Source organism: Crocodylus porosus, unplaced genomic scaffold, assembly GCF_001723895.1.
Source record: "Crocodylus porosus isolate Cpor-Errol unplaced genomic scaffold, CroPor_comp1, whole genome shotgun sequence".
Classification (NCBI taxonomy): domain Eukaryota; kingdom Metazoa; phylum Chordata; order Crocodylia; family Crocodylidae; genus Crocodylus; species Crocodylus porosus.
The window spans coordinates 64,743,478-64,769,628 of NW_017728950.1; the positions used below are offsets into that span (position 1 = coordinate 64,743,478).

Sequence of the window (26,151 nt, forward strand, 5' to 3'; positions counted from 1 at the left end):
AGGGGCCAATCCTGTTACAGCCAAATAGCCTGGCCCTACTTCTTGTGTTGGGTGGATGGTTAATGTGACTTCCTTGCAGCTGAAGATGGAGCTGGATAACTGAGATTTTGGTGAGAAATGCAAGTGGATTTGCAACTATATAGGCCTGCTGGACATATTCTTTCCCTCATTGCCCCTCTGTCCACACATGTGAAGCCTACTTCCTTCCCACACCTACCTATTCTTACCTTGCTTATCAAAGTAGTGTTTCTGCACTTTGCAGCTTCAGTAATAGCAACTGCCTTCTGTCAGCCTGTATAGTGGACTGTGGAACAATTTAGTGCACAACCCAGGCATTTAGCCTTCACCTAGGCGTGAGGAATTAGCTCTACTTGGAATTCAGAGAATTATAAATACCACATGAAGCAGTCAATTCCTATAGAATTTTTCAGCTGGAGCTTTTGTATCTCAATTATCTGGATATTTTCCACAACATTGGTACATCCTTATCTGAAGTGCACATGGCCTTTAAAGATGATAATGTTTCAATAATACCTGTCGATCTTAGCATACAGCGTACTTTATGTTTTTAGAAATCTATCGTGTAAAACAAAAGAAGGCTGCTTCTTTATATATAGTACATATATGTGCACTCCCAGCTCTCCAAAATCAAAATTACATGGGTCCTTAGCATAAAATATTATAAAAGATAAGCAAATCAAAGCATATATAAATCATATATGTCCCTTCTTAGCATCTGATGAAGTAAGGTTCTGCTTGTGAAAGCTTATGCAACTCTGATGTAGTTAGTCTGATGTAGTAAGGAACATATCTACCCTGCCTTCTTCAGACGAGCACAGCTAACTTCCTTTCTCTATATAAAGCATAATCATTGTGAATTCTTAAAACATGAATAATCTGAAAATTAGTATAGTCCAAGTCTTCGGTTTTTTGTTGCCCAGATCTTCCACTGAAATCAGTATGAGTTTTGTGAACTGAAGGTCCACCTGTAGCTTCAGGCTTATTGTAAAGTGTTACATTAAATTGTATGGAACAAGTTCTTGGCTGTTTTAAAAGGACATAATTCCATTAAGGTAGTCTATTGAGCCAGATTCTCAGCTGATATAAATCAGTATAACTTTGTTAACCTCAATAGAGCTATGCCTATATCTATCAGCTCCACTGTACAGTGTCCTAGCCTCTCTAATGGCTTAAACTGCTTTTTAGAAAGTTTCTATATTTTGAAGGGGTGCATCTACATGGGACACTTAATGCACAGTAGACTAATTCTGCAGTGCATTAGTGTGTTATGGCAAAACCCATGCTTGTGTGCTAATGCACAGTTGTAATAGCCTACCGTTGATTAAGCATCACAAAAAAGACTGTGCACCTTTGGTACTGCACAGTGGCATTGTCTCAGGAGCCACACAATGCCATGTTCCTTCTGCTGCCGGGAGGGCAGGGGATGCGGCACAGCCAGCACATGGCTCCCAGGGCAAAGGCAGTGAGGTGCTGAGCCCCAGCCTGCAGCAACAGCCTGCCTCCACCCCATGCACAAATCCAGGGGTCACATGCCCCCATTCCTCCCTTGGGGTGTGTGCAGTAGCGGGAGCCCTCCTGTGCCTCTGGAAGAAGCGCTCACAGCTCCAAGCATCATATGACCCACCCTGGGGCCCCATTCACCCCAGCCTCTGCCCCTGTCCTTCCCTCACTGTGGGGTCTCCTCGCTGCCCTCCCCCTATGGCCCTTCCCCCCCCACATGTACCTGCTGGGCAGTGTGTGTATGTATGTGTGTATGCGTGTCTGCCCCCCACTCCCAAGCCACAGCCCCCCCAGCCCTGCTGCTGCCTCTCACTCCTGAACCACAGTACCCCGCATCCTGCCAAGGTAGGTGGGAACCCTCCCTCCCCGGGGTCCAACCTGCCCCACACCCCTCCACCCCCACAACAATTCAAAGTACCTGCATAATTTTGCATAAATTTGAGTTTTTCTGTGTATAATTTTGAGATTCTAGCTGTGCGATTAAAATCAAGATTAATTGTGACTAATCTTTTTTAATAATGCAATTAACCATGATCAATTTTTTTAACTGTTCAATGGCTCTAATTTATAACATTGCAAATTAAGAATCGGTCCTTTCAATGTAATTAACTGAACTATGTGACTATACAACTAGTGAAATGGATGGTATAATAAGGCCCTATTTATAAAGCACTTTATGGTTACTTCTATGATAACTGGCAGAGAACTTCTGCAAATCATTCGTGAATGTAGATGCTTTGAATATCATCTAATGATAAAATACAAATGTCTTAGGTGAGGAATGTATTTTTTCTTTAAGTGCATTGTCCTTTGTAAGTCAATAAACTGTATTTTATGCAGTACACATGCACAGGGGCATGTGTGCGAATGCATACCCAAGTACATACTCTCCCTTCAGGCTACTTAGCCTTATCTGGGTATCTTTGGCCTAGTTAGTTATATATGTACATAATAGTTCTCTAAGCCTATCTGCCAGCACATAGTCAGGCTTCTTCAGGGCTCTGGGGTACATGTTGGTAAGTAATGAATATTGGTAGGCTGGGAGAAGACACAGGGAGGATAAACATTGTCCCCCTCAACCAAGTCCAGCCCCATAGACTTTAGCCCAAAGGAACAGCCTTGGCTTTGCAAATGGAAAGGTGCCTGCTTATCTCTGGGGATCAACAGAGAGCTTCTGTGAGGATATGATCTCTGTGTCAATGGATCTAGCCTCTATGGATCCCATGAGATCTATTCAGATACTTGGTGATCTGTTTTTCATAATTTGGAAAAGGAATGATGCACATAGAGTATGGATAGGGTTTTGGGTAAGGATTCTGTACAGAGATTTCTTTCTTCTCCTAACTCCTATAGGGGAGCCAATATTAATTGTTTACATGAAGGGGAGCCAATATTAATTGTTGAAGCATAAGAAAACCCCTAAAAATAGGTATAACAAGTAATTTCTGAAGTCAGTGTACAGTAACTGCAAACATATATTCTAAGTGCCCCTACCTTTTCTTCATTACCTTCATGTTAATTGGGATTATTATCTGAGAGGTGTTCTAAAGAAGAACATTTATTTTGTCTTACCATTCAGTGAATTGTTTGTAAAAATATTTTCACATACTAGAGGTTTCCGTGCTGTGTGGCTTCAGCCAGGATTACCCTGACTATCCAGTTACCATGTTTGCTTTTCCTGGTAGCCTTACTTAATTCATTCTTTGGAAAGAGAAATAAAAACTAAAGTAAACCTGCTCTGAGTACTGACTCCACTAATTTCATTGACTGATTGATTTCATTTTTTCATTAAAAAAAAATGTTTAGTTTTGTAACCTTCATGTTGTAAATAGCTGACTCGTTTTCCCATTGTCTGCGGTAATTTTTACCAGAAGTAGGAAGTGGTTTCAAATGTGCTGCTCTCTACTGACTGTTAAGATATGGTAGGTGTGTCAAACATGATGAAACTCTTAGGATGATTCAGCAGGAAGACACGCTTATCATAGATTTAAAAAAAATCATTGAAGAACTGTTCGTCTCTTTCTCTGCTTTCTTTTTGTTCAGATTCAGGGTAGTAGCAGGAAACACAGGTCTTTTCTGTAAATGAGTCACTGCCATGCTACTTGCTGCCGGTTCTGAACTTCCGAGTCACGCTTAAATGACCAAGTCCCTCCTTTTAGGTCATCTATTGGGGTTGCTGTCAGTTTACATCCAGTTGTACAATAACATAGAACTGTTGAACACTTGGCCCATATATTTATACCAATTCAGCCACATGACGTTATAGGAAATGTGTATGTGTGTGACTAGAATTAAGCTCAATTTCAGTTTAATGAATTTTTTGTAATGTACTACCTGACAGAGTGGGTTCAGACACTTGAGTTCTAAGATCTGCATGCATTTGTGCACACAGAAGCAAATCTAACATTTTAGTATGTAAACAGGCTGTTTTGTAATGAAGATATATTACTTTGCCTGTGCAATACCTGCAAGTTTGCTCACCAAACATGCATGCACTATACTCAATACTCTGAAAATCACCTTTCTATGATTTTTCTGTCTAATTTTTCAACTGACCCAGATTGGTGCAAATGAGGTAATAAAAAATACACCATTATACGTCATCTTAAGAGGTATTTTTAGAGTCTATGAAATCTGGGTTCGCTTTATTTCTCCTCTTCCCAAGTTTCTCAGTGCCCATTAATTCATCACAACACTACCTTTTTTCACTGTCACTCACACTGGAATTTTAAGCAAAGGGTTGGATGTGTGTTTCAAAGTTGGTTTTGTAAATCACACGAGTGCCAGCAGCTGACTGTTCTAGCTCAAGACGTCTCAACAGTTGTTCTGCTTCTGGGCAGTTACCTGGAAGTGTCTCAATCACTGTGCAGTTCAGAGAAGAGAGGAAAGGACCCAGCTGCCTCTTTTTTTTTTTTTAAGTGCTTTGTTAAACGCCCCAGCAGTCAAAGGGAGGGAGACTGAAAAAAAAGGCAGGTGTTTGAACCCGTGAAAAAGAAAGCTAACTTTGCCCCACTGTAGATTTGCTGGTCTCCCATTTCTTCCTGTTTTAGAAGCCACGGGTATTTTGGCCAGTGATTTGATTTCCAAAGGTTACGCCCTCACACAGAGAAGTTACATCTTCTGTGGTCACACATTCTGTACTGTACCTGATCCTGCAAGGCAATAAATTGTTAATTACTAGCCCTGTTTCACTTGCATTTGTCCTCTGGTGAACTGATATTTCCTAATTTTTCCCACCATTAGGCAAACCCAGCTGATTCATGTTTCTGTTAGAAGGGAGAGCTAGTCTGGGGTATACTGCAATGTCATGAATCATGTGCTTTCTGCTTCCAACTGTATTTATCATGCACGGGTGAATGTGTTTAAAGGGAATTGTGAACCAGTCTGTTTAAACTTCATGGCTTTGATCCTGCTTGCTGGATTGCTTCTTGAACGGTTTCATGTTCTGCAAATGCAGAGCCAGTAAATTTTCTGATACTGCTGTGACTCAGCTCTCTCAATATTGCTGGCTAAAACAAATGAACACGGACATTTGCTGAGTGGACATTGAAGTCCCTATTTCATCCACTTCTTCCCTTAACATGCCCTGTGAGTACTATTTAACCATATAGCTCACACAAGCATAAAGTAATTAGTAAAGTGAAAGGGTAAGGGAATTGTATGTGTGGGAGATGGGTGGGGGGGCAAGTTTCTTGACTGAAGGATCATCTATTGTGATGTAACAGAAAAAAATGGAACAAGAAGAAAAAGAATGTATATAAGCTTTAAATATATACATAATATATAAAGTCTTGGTGGAATGAGGAAGGACACCTGGAAAAGGGGGAGAGGGACCCACTGGGGAGATAGGGAATAAAAAAAGGAAGCATTTAAGCATCTGCTCAAGCTGATCCATTTCAGTGAAGCTTAACTTGAGGCATGTGTATAAGTCCCATTAAAAGCAATGAGGCTGAAGAACATGCTTAATTTTGATTATAAGCACATATTTATGTCTGTCACTGAATCACAGCCAGAGAAAACACCTGGGGCCTGGAAGGAAGGACAAGAGAATGAGAGCATGTGGGCTTCAGAACAAAGGCCCAGGAAACAGGCAGCCTTTCCATGACAAATCCCTACTGCCAGCACTCTAAAAATGAGTTTTTAAAAATCATTTGGCCAGCACACACATGCATCACAGTTTGAAGCAGATTGGTTTAGTCATTTTTTTGGCACAAGAAAGAACAGCACTCCCCCTCGCCCGTTACAAAAGAAAAGAACATTGTTAATGATTTCAGTTGAAGCATTCCCCCACTTCTTTTAGCAAAGAGCCAAAGGGGGCAGGAGGGGAGGTTGGTTGTAAATTTAAAAAGACAGGCTTTTTATTCCTAATATTGCCTAGTGGCTTTTGCTTGTGAAATTGGGCTTATTTCTTTATAGAATTCTTTATAGAATTTGAATTTGCAAGGGTCTGATTCTACAAAGATCAACTCTCTGGCAAACATGACTACATTAGTATATGTCCTCAGGATCAGGCTCCCAGCATGTAGAAGCTGCCAGTGTTATGTGGCATAACCACTGTTCCTGATACTATATCATGTTGTCATGGGTGTTTGGCTCTTTGAAGACTGAGGGGTCAAATGCATCCATTGATTTGAAATAACTGCATTAACTCCAGGAGCCATTAGTTTTATCTTCCAAAAACCATACTGGGTGCATCTACACATGTGTTTTACTGTGGAACAGACTAATTAGTTCCACAGTAAAGCATCACCATCTACATATGCAGCAGTATTAGGTGCAATAAATTCATTAACTCCACTGGAAGGTAGTACTGTCAGGGACAGTCCTATCTTACAGGGGGAGCATGGTAATTAACTGTGATGAAACGCACATGAAGACGGTGACCATGGGTGTAAAGTACGTCTGGTCAGCCCAGGCAGCAGCAGGTTAGACTTCTCCTTGCTGCCTAGCCACACACCTCCACACTTTCAGTACTCTTGTGCCTCGGCCAGACCCTCCTCCACCCAAAACCACCACCTGGTGCCTGGAGCTGACCTCCTGCTGCTAGGCAGGCAATGCTCTGCCCTGGGTCAAAGTACTGCTGTCCTGGGTGCATGCTCCTGGGCATTGCACCCAGGAGAAGTATAATCCATCTCAAAGTGCTCCAGAGTTTGTTGTGTTGCATTAATTGCATATATAGAGGCATCCACTATGTTTAAAAATCTCTTACTTTTCCCCTGATGGTTTTTGACCTCTACATGTATATTAAATGGTTAAAAGAGAAAGCAATCATTTTAGATCCCCAACATATGAACTGTGGCAAGAAAATTGGTGTTTTTTTGCTTTCATGTCCACTTGGCAGATTTTGACTCCATATTTCCCTGTCCAGGCAATGTGGCACTGCTATCAGTGCCAACAAAACAACAGATGATCAGAACTGGCTGAATGAGTTGAGAGCAGAATTATAACCTGTGGTTGAATCAAAATGCTATGATCAGCCTTTCTAGATCAATGTAGGCCTTATAAGCTTATAGGCTGGATTCAGCACATCCCGTTATCCAGTATTCTTTTGGTCAAAATTGTTTTTCTTTCCTTTTTTATTATCATCATTTATTACTTGTGGCTCAAGATCCCAACCCACCTTAAGGCTCCGTTGTGTTAGGAACACATAGTGGGAGCTAGGCTTGAAAAGGACTTGAAGATCAAACAAAGGCAGGAAAGTTACCAAAAGTCATAGAGCAGATCAGCAGCTGAGTAAGGAACATAAAATGATATAGAATCCAAGTCACCTGGCTCCCAATTTAATACTTTACCTATGAGACTATCTCTCCACCTATCTGTGAATGTGAATGTGAAATGGAACAAAGTATTGCCTGAAAAACTGGCACTCAGCTTGAAGAGCTGCAGGACTCTCAAGCACGACCTATTTTAGGGAGTTATATTTCAGGCAACGATGAGTGAACATTTCAATGTTTCACCTCTGTAACTCACTCAACAAAGTTCTCTAGAAAAAGACTGTGGTACTTCAAGAACTGCCTTATAATTAATAAAAACAAAATGAATGAGTCTTGTCAAGTTTAGAGCTGAGTAGGAAAAAATCCTAGAAATAAGAAAAGTGCAGGGGATTTTGAATTTTCACTGATGTACCAACTTTCCTGGGCGAATGGGTTTTATTTTTTCGTTAACTTATTCTGTTCACTTGCCATTTGGCTTTCTGAATATTTGCAGATTGAAAACTGATCACAGCACATAGCTGTGTTTTGACGGCTAAGAATTAGAAATATACTTTTATCATTATTATTTTAGGTTTAGTTTTTGTTGATTTGTAACCACTTGGACAAATTCAGAATGCCATAAAATGAATGAGTAACAATGGAGTAACAGCTGTGCCTGTTGTCTGGCATATTCATAGCTACACAATGAGTAAGACTAGTGCTAGCCTGGTCCAGCAAGGATGAGAATCAACCTTAGTCATAATCCAGATTTGTAACCCACAGTGTTAATATATGGCCTTAGGCAAAAGTCCCTAGAGAATCATGAGTTCTGTGGCTCCCATAGAAAGAAATCACAAGGAACAACTCTTCCAACTACTAAATATAATTACCCCCTCTCTCCCAAAGAGCAACTATATTTAGTTCCTTCCTAGTTGTCTGACATATTTTTCTAAACTCCGAGCTGACAAATATTGTTGGCAGAATGTTTTCAACAAACCGTTGAAAATGTTTTGTGAAGATATATACATTTCAACAAAGTTAATAGGAAAATTCCTGATCTCCAGTAAATCTCCCTGTTCTGTATTAGAAAAAAAATAGCTCTTCTCATGATTCTTTATGGCCATGACACAACAGTGAGAATACCTGAAAATGTTCATGTATTCTAAAATGAAAAGTTGCTGTAATGACATTTCTCCAGTAGTTAAACAGGTTTTAAGGAAAATTTGGTAGAACTTTTGAAGAGAAACATCTTTTTTTATTTGCTTCCTGATTTGAGAGGGTTTCTTTAAAAAAATTCTGTATCCATGGTTAGCTGAAGCCACAGGAAATACTGAATAACATGCAGTGCTCCACTGCTTCATGCTTGCTTTTATGAAACTGTGCTGGCTGGTATGGCCTTGAGTAAGCTGCACACACTTACTCTCTCAGGCATGCCTCTAAATTGGAAATATGCTGATGAGGTGTTCCTTTGAGGCATGCTTGAAAGTGGTCTTTGAGGATGATCCCAGAAAGTAGACTTACTGGCATTTTGGGGGTTTGGAGCATGTCATTGGGAACAGGTTGGTAGGGCATATTTGGGGACATCATGACTGGAACCATATCATTCTTAAAAAACTTACAGAGATGGAGGGAAATCACAATACAAAGAGCAGACAATGGTTTCCAGCAGCATTCTTTGTTTATTCAGGCATGGTTTTGCATACAGGTTTGTATACTTACACTTGATTGTAGAGGCAGCTATTACTACCCAATTATAAGTTGTCCACACATTTTCAGATTCAATTTTACGAAAAATGACTTTTTTCATGAATAAAAGTTAATAGAGAAGGTCATTGAAATGCTATTGTTTGCATCAAATCCCATGGACAAATCTGTGAAGGGGAAGCGATTTGGGGGGGTGCAGATTGAGGCTCCCACATTGAAGGATGGAGTGGGGCAGAAGCCGTGGTAGGGGTTGGGGTGAATGGGGTCCTGGCCAGGCCAGGTTGTGGGATGCTCGGAGCCTGGGTGGCTCGTCTAGGGTTACAGGGGGCTCCCACCACTGTGAGCATCCAGGGGCAGGCCTGGGGGGCATGTGCCCTCCACTAATTTGTGCACAGGGTGTAAGCAGGCTGCCACTGCATGCTGGGATCTGCACCCTGCTGCCAATGCCTCTGGAGCCATACAAAGCCATGTGACTGCTGCCACTGGGGTGCACTGTGTCTCCTGCCCACCCAGCTGCAGGACACACATGGTGTTGCACAGCTCCAGAGGCAGCAGCAGAGAAGCACAGAGCTCAGCATGCAGTGACAGCCCACCTCCGCTCCACACACAGATTGGGGTGGGAGGCAAGTACCCCCTGGGCCTCCCCCGAGGTGCATCCAGCAGCAGGAGCCCCCCACACTCCTGGACAAGCTCTCCAGGGTTCAACCCTGCCATGACCCTCCTGGCCCTGGGGCCCCATTCACTCCAGCCCCTGCCTCTGCCCCACTTCCTCTCTTACCATGGGGGCCTCAGTCTGCCCCCCACAGCCCTTCCCCCACAGACTTACCTGCTGGGGGGGGGCGGTGCGCAAGTGCACATGTGCGCTCAGCCCCCACAAATAATTTTTTCTCCCTTCATCTATGGTTAAGGGGCTGATGGTCAATGATCATCTATTGACCCTTAATTCAAACTATTTGATTTGAACTGTGTTATGTGAATCAGTCAACACAGTTTAGAAAATGGTGAACACTTCTACAAATGGCTTAAGTAACTAAAACCCATCAGAAACTCTTCTGCCTCATAAAGTATTAAATAGAGGCTTAAATCTGGCTCTTATATATAGTTGGCCCAGAATCAGGAGCCCATAGCATCAGGTTCTGTTCCAGCTATTGGATGTCTAAGTGGGCCCAGTTGCCTAAGTGTGATTCAATTCTACCCCCATTCAGGTCTCTGAAAATCCATATTACATTTACTTTTGTAATATACCATTATCTGAACCTTCAGACTGAGTAAAAAAAGCAGTGAGGAGAAGGAGAGGCCACCTGCATTTTTGATTAACCCTTTTTTCTTGAGCAGTATGAAATAAAATTAAAGATAGCACCCCAAGTTTACTACGCATCTAATAGGTGGAATAGAATCTGGCCTACAGAGGTGATTTAAAGCAACATTGACAAGAAACGTACAACTGCACTGTGTGCTTTTCAGTTGTGAAAGACCTGGAAACTTTGCCCACCAAAAAATCCTTTAGCTTGGGTCCCATGTGCAGAATTGACAGTCCAGTGTATTCTTAGCATCCTGAGACAATCAAGATGCCAGTATACTAGTCATGGTCTGGAACAATAGCATATCTCACGTGGGGAATATGTGTAGTTAAAAACAGGAAAAGCAATTTCCATTTTAAACCACTGGCTTTTGTTGCAGTATAGGCAATTGCACACGTGAAATTTAAACGTAATACTTAAATGGAACATTTAATTAATGTAATGGTCATCATGTCACAGGATGGTTGTTGGCCTGAAGTATGTTGTAAAGTGGTTGTGCTATTAAAGCAGCACATGGTACATTGGCATAAAGACTGGAAGAGCCACCCTAGTGCATACCTAATGGTGCTTTGAATAACAATCCACATATGCATTTATCTATTTTCCTTGAATCATGGTGGATTTGAGGAAGTTCACTGCAAAATACTGACCAAAAAAAAAGTCACAGAATAGGAGGGATCTCAGTCACTATACCCCTCTCTAAAAGGCTTGGGTGTGAAGAACTGGACGGTTTAGGGGATACAGGCTCTAGTGTAGAATCTCTTTATTGGGTTCAAGTTCATTCTAAGCCAATAATGACTATAATTTTTCAGTCCATTGTAGATATTCAGTAGCCTACATGAACTGATATTTTGATTTCTAGATAAAATCCTACGAATAAGCAGTATCTCATTATTAAAGTGGCAGGTTTCTTAGTAATCTTTCATGAAGGGTGTTAGGGGAGCTCAGTTTAAATTTCTAGCTATGAAGATCATGATATACTTCACTGTTTATTTGGCTGTTCATGTCCATTGCCCTACCTGAGCAAACACACAAAGCCTAATATGTAAAACATAGTACTAAAAATGTGCCAAATCCCTCTGTCTAAACAGGCTCTTCCAGTGGTGCTATTCAGATATTTTAGATGCGACACCTGCTCCTATTCCCTATAAGTGGAAATCCATCCAAGTTTGGGGCTGAAATGGGGCTAATTTTTTTTCCCCATATTGCAGATCCTTTTTCTTGGAGGAAGATGGAAGGAGAAATCTCAGACAAATCCATAAGGAATTCTAGAGGGCAGAAAAGTAAAGTCCAGAATTCATGTAGGGCCTGTTATGCTGCTATATTACCTGCAAACAATTTATGTTCAAGAAGTTATGTGGGCATACATATGAATGATGCAGTGATGAATCTGGCTGTCAGGCACTGCTGTATAGATCCAAAGTCCACTAAAGCCAGTGGAAGGATTTCCATCAACTTCAGATGGGTTTGGATCAGAGCCTGACTCAGCAAACCACTTATGCATGTGCTTAGATTGCTCTCTGCTTGTAGTCACTGAAGTGAGCAGGAATTTTGTCACTGGCTCCTTAGAGAGCAGATAAGACACATACAGTGTTTATAGATGCGCTCCAGGAGTGGGGGAGGAGAGGGGTACTTTAATTAGATTGGCTCCAAGAGTTGCTCTAATTAAAGCTCGTACAGCATCACATGTATCAGCATCCCCGCACTCAAAAATGGTGGCGGGGGCACTTTAACTAAAGCTCGTTGAACAAGCTTTAGTTAAAGTGTCCCTGCTGCCATTTTTCAGTGTGGGTATGCTAATGCATGTGATACTGGAGTCTGCTGGAGTGCAGTAATTACCACGCTCTAGCAGACTTGATTAATTGAGTTTACTCTGATCCACTGTAATTACAGTGCGTCAGAACAGCCTTCCTGCATGTATATAGGAACCCATAAGGCTCAGACAGAAGTGAAAATTTTCTTCTGATCTGGCCCCTGAAAGTGCTTTACAGCTGTGACCAAACACAAGTGCATGGCTGGAGAACACTTTAAAAGTGATTACATGAGGGTTCAGGGGAAGATGCTTCAAAGCAGAATGCCTACATTAACTGGGATGGAAGAAGTGATATGAGTAAAAGAAAGAGATTAGCTGATTCACTTACCCCAAAGTGAATCATTATTTTCCTTTGAGTTTTGCAGAATTACTCTTTTGAAATTAAGTTTTATTTGCATATACTTCTAAACTTCCTGGTTCTGGATGGGATAGGAAGTGGAAATGCTGAAATTCTATGAGAAAGACTGATGTATTTCTGACTTGACATGAAGAACTGAACATCTTATGAATGAATCTGTTCGTAAGAGATTTCTAAATCAGTTTGCTAACTAACACAAGAGTCAGGTATAGACATTGTACTTTTACCCGTATAAGTGATTGGATACTGGTTTATGTTGACCTGTAACAAAATAGAGTTTGACACACAAAGCTGGTCTATATCTGTAACAGAACAGAAGTTTGGTGCACACAAAGGGCAAATGTGTGTTCTGTTCACTACAGATCTAAACTACACCACTTACAGAAAACTGCATGACTCAGATTGATTCCATCTTGGGCTTTTTGAATGTCTGTTCCTAGCAAAGAAATTTAGAAAATTCAATCAAACAAGTAAACTTTCCCGTGCTATTCACAACAACAGTAAAATGTTTGTCTACTATTATTGTTAAGGTGGAAAAGTGAACCAATGTGAAATAAAAATATCTGTCCTGTATGAGAACTCAGTATATATAATATGAAAGTATAGTGTAGACATTCCCTACAGCTGTAAGTATACGTAAGAAAATGTCACATTTTTAAATAGTATAGTCTAGATACATGCAATACATATAGTATATTATGTTTGTATAAAAAATGCATACAGTTGTAAATCTTTGTGTTCTAATTTTAGAATGTGATATATCCTCAGGTTTATATTTGGACCAGGATCTAAAGATATAGATGCAAGCTTTACTTCATTAGAACATTTTGAGAGGCATACTTAAAGCATAGTTTAAACATGATATAACTGAAGACAGGACATGGCTCTTTTAAAATTTATTCTAGAATAGGACAACCATGGTTATACCAACCATGGGAGAAATGCTTTCTCAGGGCTTGTTCTTGAAAGTGTTTCTACTAGCATAGCGTAATTTCTACTTACAAATGAAACTATTTTAGTTTAGTTTGCACTTACATCCTAGAAAAAGATCAAGTGTAACCTGGAGTACCATATTTGAAATCTTCAAGAAGCCCTGTTTTGAAAATGTTATTAAGATCTGTTATAAGTGTAGGCCCTGATTTTAAATCATTTGTAATTTATGAGAAGCACATTTCTAAAGTATAATGATAAGTGCTTTTAAGGAGTTTTTAGCAAGTACTTACCTAATGAACATTATACCTCTGGGATTACTGACAGTGATTGCTGACTTAGCTCTTGACAAGGTTGATAGGTTGAATCCAAACTTTTGTTCTTTTATGTTTATGGCTACCACCTGAAGACTATGCACAAATGAAAGGATCTGGGGGGTGTATTATGGGCCAAATCTATTTTCAGATACATTATTATCTGAAATAGTGTATCTACTCAGATAACAGGTCCAATCTCTCCATTGACTACTGTGGTTTTCAGTGGTATTCCTGAAAGCAGAATTTGGCTATATGTGATTAGGATGAACTTAAATAAAAACCTTGAGTCTGAACATCATCAAATTTGGGGGACAGTTGGCTCAGCTTCTGAACTTTGTGTCTCTTCTTCATGCTTCTGATGGGATGCTGGTCTAAGTTATACCCAGTTTTACCAGGGTTTGGCTTCACTGAGCACATGCAACCTACACTGATGAAATGAAAAACTTTTAAGTTCTCTGTATCTAAAAATCCTAAATCTCTGAGATTGGTTCAGATCTGGGTCTACAGTTTATATTTCTAATGTATCTATATTTTGTATATACATTTATGTAAGTGTAAGGAAAGGGTCAACTTTAGGCATTAGCTGAGCCGGCAGGGAGCTGTGCTCCTGAGCTGTGTGCCAACAGAGCACGCAAACAGGAGTGCTCTTTAATGGCACGCTGGCATTTGCGCTAGGCAGGCACAGAGGAGTAAGCCAGGAGTGAGTCTCTGGCAGGGGAGAGAGGAAGACTCAGAGATCCACAGACATGGCAAAGATGTGGCGAACTGCTGCTAGGGATTTTGCCCTGGTGGCATCACCTGCCATGGGCTCCTCTGAGGCCTCCACCCAGACGGAGCCTATGGCAGGGTTGGCAGCACCAAACCCTGCTGTCTGTGGGGGCTGCCTGGCAGGGGCCCTGCAGTTGGGGGTGGGAGAGGGGTCTGGGGGCACCCTTGCCTGTCCCTCTTGGGCCCGGCCCTTGAGAAGCAGGTGAGGGACCTCCAGGCTGAGGTGAGGAGGTTGCGGGGGATCATGGCTGTAGAATACGAGATTAACACGTATTTCCATTTTCTGAAGGATCAGTTTTCCAGTGGACAGACCTCCCAGGAGAGACACACAGAAGAGGAATGGCAGAAGGTGCCCACCAGAATCAGGGCTGCTTGGGCTAGCATAGTGGTGACTCCCCAGGTACAACTGGGGAATAGATATGAGGCCTTGGCAACCTTAGAGGAGAAGGTCAAAGCAGATGCCTCTGGGGGGGATAGTGCCACTTGACATACGGCATGGTCTGAGCATGGACAGAACACCAAGAGGAAGAAATGCTGAGTCCTCATCATCGGAGATTCCTCCCTGAGGGGAAAGGAGGGTCCCGTCTGCCAACTCGACCCCATGGCACGTGAGGTCTGCTGCCCGCCTGGGGCTTGGATTCAGAATGTTACAGAGATGATCCTGGACATCATTTGACCCTTGGACCCCACACTCCTAATCTATGTGGGAACAAATGACTCAGCTGGGGGCAATTCAGACTGCATCATGAAAGACTACAAGGCCCTGGAGGCCAAGCTCAAGGAGACATGGGTGCAGGTGGTATTCTCCTCTATTCTCCTGGTAAGTAGACATAGACAGCACCATGAGGCCTGCATCAGTGTGGTCAGCTGGTGGCTTTGGAGTTGGTGCTACCAGGCAGGCCTTGGGTTCCTTGACAACGACCTGCATTTTTGTGCAGGGGGTATGCTTGTGTGGGATGGGCTTCATCTCTTCCCTAAAGGCAAATGTGTCTTTTCTTCCAGGTTGGCTGATCTTGTACAGCATGCTTTAAGCTAGCTTCACTGGGGGATGGGGTCATAGGGGGACATGAGGACACTTCCAAGCCAGACAGGTGACTAGCACAAGAAGTACCCAGGTAAGTGACAGGGGTCTGGATAGTCCTAGGATCAAGGGGGTGGTGCAAGCACCCATAGGAGGCCTTAAATGCCTCTACACTAATGCTCTTAGTATGGGGAACAAGCAGGAGGAACTTGCCCTCCTGCTAGCTAGCACAAACCTGGACATAGTAGGCCTCACTGAAAGCTGGTGGGATTCAACCCATGACCAACCAGTAAACATTAAGGGCTACAGACTGTACAGGTGGGATAGAAAGGGGAGGAAAGGTGGGGGTGTGGCTCTCTATGTCAAGGAGCAATACACATCCTCAACAAATGGGACGGGGTCAGAGGCGGGGCAGGCTGAAGTGCTCTGGGTAAGACTACAAGGGGGTCATGGGAAAAGAGACTTAATGGTGGGGGTCTACTACAGACCACCCAACCAGGGGGAAAAGCTAGACTGAGAATTCTCAGGTCAGCTTGCAGAGGCAGTTAAGTCAAGGGATTTGGTCATCATGGGTGACCTAAACTACCTAGACATCTGCTGGGAGGAGCAGTCAGTCAGGTCTGACCACTCATGTAGGTTCCTAGCCAAGATACAGGATCTCCACCTAACCCAGGAGGTACACAGTGCCACCAGGTGAAATGCTTTGCTGGACCTGGTCCTGGCCACAGGCGATGACTTGGTGAGGGGACTGCGGGTTCTTGACCACCTGGACAACAGTGATCATTGCCTACTGGAATTCACTCTCCAGAGCAGGGTGTCAAAAGCAGCAGCCCTTAACTTCAGGAGGGCCAATTTCAATGAGTTAAGGAGATTAGTAGGAGAGACACTGAGCTGGAGAGTAGGGGAGTTGGGAATCCAAGACGAGTGGTCATTCCCTAAGGAGACGATCCTCTGAGCCCAAAGGGTGACAGTCCCAATGAGAATCAAAGGGGGAAAGAGTGCTCAAAAGCCCCCATGGCTCACCAACGGCATTCAGGAATGTCTGAAAGCTAAAAAAGTGTACATCCAGTGGAAGAGAGGGGCTATCACCAAGGAGGACTATAGCTCTGTTGCTCGAGACTGTAGGGGGGCTTTTAGGAAGGGTAAGGTGGAGACAGAACTAGAGCTAGTGACCAGGATCAAAGATAACAAGAAGTCCTTTTTTAAATACCTAGGGAGTAAAAAGGAGGCACCGGGTAATGTGGGGCCTCTGTAGGGCACGCTTGGCAATCTGGTGGTTGTACCAAATGAAAAAGCCAACCTCTTTAACAAATTCTTTGGATGGACTCAGGAGAGGCACCACCAGGCCTAGGGTCAGGGAGGACCTAGTTAGGGAACTTCTGGTGGGGCTGGATGTGTTTAAATCAGGAGATCCAGATGATCTCCACTCCAGGGTGCTGAGGGAATTGGCAGGGGTTATTGTGGGGCTCCTGGCATGGCTTTATGAGCACTCATGGTGCTCTGGCCAGGTGCCAGAGGACTGGAAAAAGGCCAGTGTGGTCCCCATTTTCAAAAAAGGGAGGAAGGAGGACCCAGGAAACTATAGGCCTGTTAGTCTTACCTTGGTCCTTTGAGAAAACTATCCAGGAGCATATCTGTGAGAGACCAAGGAGATTATGCCCAGGGGCAACCAACATGGGTTCATTAGCGGCAGGTCCTGTCAGACCAACCTGGTTGCCTTTTATGATCAGGTCACAAAATCCTTGCATGCAGGTGTCACAGTGGACACCTTGTTCAGATTCACGGATGACACTTAGATGTGGGGAGAGGTGGGCATGCTAGAAGGGAGGGATAGGCTACAACTAGACCTGGACAGGGTACAGGGTAGGCAGATGAGAATAAGATGGGATTCAATTCTGATAGGTGCAGGGTACTGCACCTAGGGAGAAAGAACGAGCAGCATACCTATAGGCTGAGGAACTCCCTTCTCATCAGCACAGAGGCAGAAAAGGATCTTGGAGTCATTATTGATTCCAAGATGAACATGGGAGGCCAATGTGAGGACATGGTCAGTAAGGCTAAATGCACCTTGTCATGCATCCACAGATGCATCATGAGCAGGTCCAAGGAGGTGATCCTCCCCCTCTATCTGACATTGGTCAGGCTGCAGTTGGAGTACTGTGTCCAGTTCTGGGTGCTGCACTTCAGGAGGGATGTGGACAGCACTGAGAGGATCCAGAGGAAGGCCACTCACATGGTCAGTAGGCAGCAGGGCAGGCCCTACGAGGAGAGGCTAAGGGACCTGAACCTGTTCAGCCTCCACAAGAGAAGGCTGAGAGGGAATCTGGTGGCCATCTATAAACTTACCAGGGGAGACCAGTGGGGAATGGGAGAGGCCCTGTTCCCACAAGCACTACCTGGAATAATGGCCACAAGTTGATTGAGAGTAGGTTTAGGTTAGACAGTCAGGGCAGCTAGGATCTGGAACCAACTTCCAAGGGAAGTGGTGCTTGCTCCTACCTTGGGGGTCTTCAAAAGAAGGCTAGATAATCACCTAGCCAGGGTCATTTGATCCCAGCATTCATTCCTGCCCGTGGCAGGGGGTTGGACTTGATGATCTGCTCAGGTCCCTTCTGACCCTACCAACTATGAAATTATGAAATGGTGCAGTAATAACTGCGCAGTCCACCGCTTGTGTAAACACAGCCACAGAAACATAGAAAAGCTTCTTTTTGAGACCACTGTTCAGATTCTTCCACTTAAATTCATTTACTATTTATATGTATATGTAGACAACACAACAATATTCTTCAGAACAAGAACAGGATGAAAATCTAATGATATTTTAAACCAACCATCAAATATGATTTCAAGAAATAATCAGGGAAGACAAAGTATCAAGCAGACTTACAAGAGACTTATAGCAGAAACCTGTTACTTAATAGGAAAATTAATTCCTCCTCTGGTTTCATCTGTAGCTACTACATGCATCACAAGAGGAAAAAAAGCCTCTGGATTCCAGCTGCATATTAGAGTTTATTTCTTTGGCAAAGGGAACAGAGTGGCAGGCTGTCATGAAGCTCAGGGCTGTCCAAAGCCATAGAAGTCTGTATCTCCCCAGTTCTGTGTGCCTACTGGGAGCAGCAGAATTCTAAGGACCTACACTTCCCATGTTTCACAACTCCTTTGCCAATAGATCATTTACTAGCCATGCAGTTTACTTGGCTTTTTTCTTTGGAACCAGATCAACAGAGCAAAAGGAGCAAATGCAACATGAGGCAACACGAGGCAACCTTGAATGCATGTTGTCATGACTGATCCAATAAATGTTTAAAAACATTTTTATAAAAAGCTTCATTCATACTGAAACCAAGCTGAACTGTGCCTTTAAGGCATGACTGAATGCTTTAGTGTTGTTTTTTCAGTGGCTTTCTACTGCTACGTCAGCCCTTACACCACTGCTCTACTTTGCATTAGTGCCAGTTGACTTTCCAGGCTTGCCTAATCGAGCAATGAAAAAACAGAGTGACTACTAGGATGAATCAGCAGAGAGGCTGAGGCAGGAAGACTCACTGAAACTACAGGATAATTATGCAAACATTAGGTGAATGTCTAAAGGTTTAGAACCAGACGTTTGGCTAACAGACATTCAAATTTATGGATGCTGATGTGAAGGCACCAGTTTCTATACATGCTAAGTGTTTTCTCATTTACAACATATCCAGGAGAGTCAGATTCTTCTTTTTCTGTTAAGAACTGCCTATGAACAGCTGCACAGAAGTACAGAAGTAGCCATTAGCTATGCACAACAACAAGTTTTATTGGTCCTAGAAAACCCAGGAACAATACTGCATGTTCTTAAGCGCCATCTACTGGCACTTTAGCTATTAACTATTTACATACTGGTTTTATGGGCAATTTTTCTTTCACAGATCACCTGCATTAACAACTACTTCGCCAGCCTCACAATGGCTTCCCTGTCTGTAGCCCCACTATTATACTGCACCTCATTGATCTCTAAGCTCCTCAGGTGACCTCTTACCTGCCCAGGGCTTCTATGCTTCCTTCACCACAACCTTCTTAGCTCTGTTTCATTCTTATGCACACTCCTACGGCCTTGTCTCCCACACGTTACCTTATATGCCCACCTTTAGCCCATATGTTCCTTGCTTAGTTGGGCTCCCAGAGCTTCCCTTCTACACTTCTCAGCCCTGTGAGGAGTCTAGTGGGCCAGTTGTGGCAGGATCAAATTTATATTTTTTTGAGCCTCTCCCTATGAGACACAAAGAGCCTGCATTTCCACATCACTCACAATGAAAATTCAAAAGGCATACCAGCAGCTGAAGCATGGGCTAGAGAAGATTTATGATCTTGTTAGTCAGGCTAGCACATCACTGGGACATAGGAAGTCTGGATTCCAGTACCATACTCCACGTGTGACCTTGGGTAAACTACTCAGTGCATCCATGTGTGCCATTAAGGTGATGTGATAAACTCTGGTGCAGTTTGTGTCAGAGTCAGCTACTCCCAGACATAGTGTTTACACGTGTGCCTGGGGCCACAGCAATTTGAACCAGAGCAGAGCAGCCCCAGGCTGTCAGGGAGTCCAGGAGTCAGCCCCAGGTTTTGCGTAGCGGTGTTGGAGGGGCTGGCTGTGGGTACTAACACGTGGGGCTATGTGGCAGGAGGCCCATTACTTTAGCACCCTCATGCCCTAGCTAGCCCCTGTCACTGTCTACATGTGCATTTCACTGCATGTAATTACTCTGCCTTAAACTAGTACTATCCTTGACAGTACTATCCAAAGGCAGAGTTAATTAATTTACTGTGCCCTAATACCGGTGCATGTGTAGACAGTGATGCCTTACTGCAGAGCTAATTAGTCTACTACACATTAGGGCTGTGCAAAGCTTTGGTCCCCAATTCAATTCAGCAGAGATTCAGCCCAGTTCAGTGGCTGAATCTCTGAATCTGAATCAAATCAGGAAACCCTTTAATCTCTCCGAATCGAATTGGAACCCTCCAAATCTATTCAGAGAGATTCAGAAAGATTCGATGATTCAGACATAGGCACAGCTTTAAATGTTTTTTCTGCATACCTCTGGGCAGCAGGCAGTTTGTGAATACTGCAATGCCAGGGCACATGGAGTGTCTCACAGGAGCACTGGGGGCTCCCCAGCATGCTTGGCAGCAGAACCAGAAGTGGACCAGAAGCACTTCCATTCCCCTTCTGGGTCCACTGGGGCGTGCACATGGGGGCCTCCCTGTACCCTCTGGCTCAGTGACTGGTGCCTCCTGGGTCTGGGGAGGCACCCAGAGTCCCCCTGCGGCCACTTGCTGAGTTGGAGGGGTGCAGGGAGGCCCTCATGTGCTCAGCAGCAGACCCGGATGTGGACCAGAAGTGCTTCTGGTCCACTTCTGGGTCTGCCACTGAGCACAGGGGGGGAGAGGTCTGCACTTCTGTGGGACGCTCCATCTGTCCCACGATCGCAGTGTTCACGAGCCACGCCTGGTACCTCGAGGTATGTAGAAAAAATATTTAAAGCTGTGTCTGTGGCTGAATCTCTGATTCTCTGAATCAGCATTGAATCTTCAGATTTGGATTCAGCCAAATTGAATTGAGGACAGTGATCTGAATGAATCAAATCACTGTCCTTGATTCAGGCTGAATTTGAATTGAGTACAGTCCATTTCGCACACCCCTACTGCACATGTAGATGCACCCACTGGGCATGTCTACATGTTCATTAATGTGCTTTAGGTAATGCACATTAAATTTAGTACCTCCAGGCATCTATACATGTGATCCGGGAATGGGGAAGGGGGAGCACTTTAATTAGAGAGGCTCTCAGAGCCTTCTAAGTAAAGCACCTGCAGCATCACGTGTTCAGTGTCCCACACTTCAAAATGACAGTGGGGGCCCTTGACCTAAAGCTTGTTCCCCACTGCTATTTTGAAGTGTGGGGACACTGAATAGATGTGACACAGAGGCTGCTGGAACATGTTAATTGAGCTGCTGGAGCTGCTAGAGCAGACATCTGGCACATGTATAAAGTACTCTCTATTGTGAGTTACTAGAAAAAAGCGCATTAGCCTATTTTAACATGCATAAGCCTAAAAGCATGTTTTCTGATGATACTTTAATGCACATTAAAATAGATTAATGCACATTAAAATGAACATGTAGACAAACCCACTGTTTCAATTCCTCTATTTAAAAATGTAGATAATGATCCCTCCTTTCTTCTTATTCTTTGTGCTGTCTTTCAGATTGTAAGCTCATTAGGGCAGAAGCTCCCTCATATTATGTGCTCAAAAGTGCCTGACAGAATGGGGTTCCTATTGGAGTTCTAAGGCACTACCACAATACAAATAATTAACAATGAAAATGAACAGGGACTGGTGGAAAAGCTGTTGTCTTGGCTTCCCCCTCTTCCCTCTTCGAAGGTGACAGCATGAATTATAATCATGGAGGGATTTTCAGACTTACGGTTTGTCCGCTGTAATTTAGGGCCCAGGAAAAAAAAGCTACTCAGATGATTAGGGAAAAAATTGGGACTGGTTTAAAAATATAGAATGTATGAATGTTTCTTCAGTTAGTTTGATTTAAACAGGTTTATTGATCCCTGCATAAATAGGTCTGTACATAATTATCTGCTCATATGTATTTAAGTATATATATGACCCCTACCACCATATTATGCAAGTACCAGAGCAATAAAGGGTATAAACAAACATTTAAGTGAGCTTTCTCAGGCTAGGCAACTTATTTTGAGCTGACTAAAACTGAGTCAAGCCCTGCTGCGTGTAAGGTATTTGTGAGGACAGCTGCAGGTAAATCAGTGGAAGGGGGCAGGGTCTGACAAAAATGAATGGGGGCTGATGGGATGGACCGTGCTACAGGACCGTGTGGTGGTTGTCCAGTCTGGAGGGATTGGTCAAGGGGGTTAAGACAGCACAAATGTGGGGCTGTGGCAAGTGACTGGGGCTTTTTGCATGAAGGCTGTGCTGTGAAGACACGCAGGCCTTCATCACACCAGGTAGACCCCATTTTGGATTGGGTCAACCCAGGCCAATCTAAAGTTAGTTCACTTTGATGTGAACTAATTTTAGATTGGGAGCACCATTTTTAGGGCAATTTAAGCCCTGTGAATGCTTTGCATGCTCAGTCATTTAAGCTGCCTTAAGCTTGGTTAGGAAGACTTAAATGTAATTTTTATACATATGCAAAAGGTACTTAGGTGCCCACATCCTAATTCAGTCCCGAAGTTTGATCAACACCTTTTAGGGTCTGAGCCCAAGTGCCTTCCAAGTATTTAGAAAACAGAAATAAGAAACTGTTTTTTCATCCAAATTGCAGGAGGAATAGGTTGATCATGTTTTGTGTGCTTTTGGCTTGCCTTTTTCATTTGTGTTATCTGAGTAACCGCTCTATTTTATGTGGATTTTGAGAAAGTTATTGATGAAAAGGTAAATTAGAGAAATGAATTTGCACTTAGTTCTGAAAATGGTGTGACCTCAGATTGTTTTTCTCTCTTGTGGGAATTAATTAAGTAGTCAGTTCCCATGATAGTTCTTTTGCTTAAAGCAGAGGAAGTCAGTGAAAGAAAAGTGTATTTTCCACGACACTGCCAAACTGACCAAAAGTTACATTTAATCTATGTCCGTCTGCCATTAACAGAAGATCCAAGTGATTGTGATAAATCATGGAAAGCAGGCAATATTCCTGTCCACAAAAGAGCTGGTTAACATGAGACTAACGTGATTAACTTCCTGCTGTCTCCTTTGCTGGTTCTAAGAAAAATCAGCTCTTTTTGTTGGATTTTTTTCCTCTTCTTGTCTTTTGATTAAGTAATGAGACATTTATATTTCATTGCCTGCAGGGTTTTTTTTTTCTCCTGAGTTGAAACATTGCATTCATGATACTCTTCTTGATACATTGCCATCTGCTGGCAGTAGCTATAAACTGCTATTCTTCAAATAATGCGTCTTGTGCTGCAGTTTAAAAACATCTGCATTTATTCGAAGTATAACAAAGTTAAAGGATGAAATGGTATGCTATAATAACCAATGCAACACATCCCATTTTAAGTGTGTGTGTGTGTGTGTGTGTGTGTATGGCCTTGATTGCTGTCTTTTTCAATTACCATCCTTTGTAACAGCTTAATAAATAAGCGCAAATATTATGTATGTGCATCTGTGAATGAGTTACTATAATAACCTAAATTCTACTGCGTAACTCTGAAGATGCCTCTGGAGTTAAGAGGTTGTTTGCATCAAGGCCTAAATAGAGGTGTGTGAGCAAAGAGAAAGGCAAAACAGCACTCTAAGCTCTCAAACTTACCTCTCCTAATTGTTCTTTTCCCCCCTCCCCCATAATTTACAACCCTTGGTACTATGCATACAGTCTGTAGTAGACCTTAGCCATTTTAAAGCTTTGGATGTCTCCCTGGATTATGCTGTAATATTATTGTAGGTGGAACCTTATCAAGTGCAAGGTTTGTTACATCTGTTTATGATGGTGGGATGTTGCTCATTACAAACACTTGGTATCTGAGCAGGGGACAATGCCAGCTTTGGTATTACTGCCTGTTTATAAAATCATGGAATGAGAAATTTTTGTGTAGGTTTCTGTACTTTTTTGAAGACCTGACAACTTAGGTTTTGCCCAGATCAAAGTAATTTAAGAAAGGGCTTTACTACAGTCTATGCTACGTATATTGATTTTACCCAAAGATCTTTGATGTTGTTAATCATTTTATAGGCACTAAACTTTACAGTTTCTGTATTAATAAGGAAGACATGTTACATTTTTAAGCATCAGAACAGCTGTCTTCCAGGCCTGTAATGGCATGTCTGGGACTGAAGTGAAATAATTGCAGGTGTCCACAGGTCTGTATTATTCTTCAGGCATTATTGGCTCTGTTGCTTGGTTTTCAAAGTACTTTATTTTTCACTGGGTGAATCCACACATGCAATTCATGTGCTTGAATTTCTTCATAGAAAGTGCAGGCTCATTGAAGTACTCCCTGGCACACATCTACTTGTGTGCCTCTGTTTGCAGCAAATTGCTGCTGACTGGAGCAGGCAAGTCCAAGGCTGTTTCTGCCCTGCTCTGCCCCTTTGCAGCAGCCAGGGCATCTCCCAGGGATTGGGACCAGCCCAGGGTTACAGGGACTGTTCCCAATCCCTACATGGCCGGGAGAGCCATTCCTGCTCAGCACGGATGCTGCCTGCCAGCCATGTGGGGATTGAGGGGGTCCCGACCCCACCAAATGTCTGGGAGAACTGTCTCGGCAGCTGGGACTGCTGGGACCTAGCCATATGGAGATGAGGTCAGGACCTCATCCACATGTAATTGGGAGATCCATCCCCACTCAGCAGGGATGCTGCTTGTTAACCACGTGAGGATTGGGATCTTCCTGCCAAGCAGGGATGGCTCTCCTGGCCATATGGGAATCGGGTTGGGACCTGATCCCCATGTGGCTAGGACACAGCAGTCCTGGCTGCTGGGACAGCTCTACCAGCCATGTGGAGATCAGGTCCTGACCCAATCTCCACATGGCTGGGATGGGTCCTGATCCACATGTGGTAGGGAGACAGCTGCCTCTGCTGCCAGCACAGCTCCACTCTGCATCAGGGCTTAGCCAGGTAGCAGCACTGCCTGGGCTGACTGGAAAAAAAATTAGCACAGTAGCTAATGCATCATTAATCTAGTATCTGTATTTCCTGGTACTGGCAAATGGCGTATTAGCCTAATTTACTATTCAGTAAGTTCCATGCCCATGTAGACAGTGACACTTTACTGTGCATTAGTCTAATGTGCAGTAAAGTGTCTCGTGTAGATGCACCCACTGAGTCTCTTCTGTCTGCTACTATAGTGCAGGGATCTCTCTTGATAGAGGCTCATTTCATTCTCTAATAAATTGAATGTGGAACTTGTGTCTCAAGCGATCATGAATAATATAGAAACCTTTAACCTGTAGTTAACCTGTTAACCATTTGTAGCATAAGTTTGCCCCAGTTCATGGAACAACAAAAGTCATTACTGCCTAACAGTTGCTCAGAGGTCTGTGTGAAATGAATAAATGGTTTCAGTGCCTTACCTAATGGAGACATGCCTACATCTCAAAGACTAACATTATTGTTGGCACTAATTGGCACCCATTCTAGAATCTCAGTTGAGAGAACAAAGAACAAATGGGTATGGAGATTAAAATAGCCTCTCTCTCATATATATCTTATCTTCACAGCAGAATTCAGAAAAATTGGCACTGTGGTGAAATTTGCCATATCACTGCCTAAGTAGTACTTATGCAGTAGCTAGTAAGATTTTATTTAGCTTCCTTTTTGCCACTGTTTTTGAAGCTTGAATGATGAGCTAATTTAAAGTCATGGAGATCTGGTCTACACTACAACATTCTATTAGTATGACTATCAGAGACGGGTGTGAGAAGACCATACTCCTTTGCTGGCAGTTTTGTGGGCAAAATTCCTCATCTGGATGCAGTTATGCTGACTGAAGAAGCTTCTGCCATCTTGGCTTCTGGCAAATGGGAGGTGGTATATTTATAGAAGTGGAACCCCTGCTTATGCCAGAATATGCTATATATGCACTAGGGTGCTCTGCCCTTAGAGCTAAACTGACATAGTCATAGGGGCAGAAGCTCCATAATCCAGACAAGTGCTTACTGCTGAGAAAAAAAAAATCAAGATTTGAAATTTATGGTAACTTGTCACATTTGC

The 26,151-nt window shown here is 43.1% G+C and overlaps 2 long non-coding RNA genes across 2 annotated transcripts; one reads left to right on the top strand and one right to left on the bottom strand.

Moving 5' to 3' along the window:
- The first annotated feature begins 6,212 nt into the window (after window positions 1–6,212).
- On the top strand, window positions 6,213–25,177 carry LOC109323327. Its single transcript, XR_002104614.1, has 4 exons — window positions 6,213–6,224; window positions 11,621–11,628; window positions 22,234–22,239; window positions 25,100–25,177. It is a non-coding gene; the product is annotated as an uncharacterized LOC109323327 (long non-coding RNA).
- On the bottom strand, window positions 17,810–25,184 carry LOC109323328. Its single transcript, XR_002104615.1, has 3 exons — window positions 25,098–25,184; window positions 20,171–20,175; window positions 17,810–17,822 (listed from the first exon to the last, which is right to left on the bottom strand). It is a non-coding gene; the product is annotated as an uncharacterized LOC109323328 (long non-coding RNA).
- Between the last annotated feature and the right edge of the window lie 967 nt (window positions 25,185–26,151).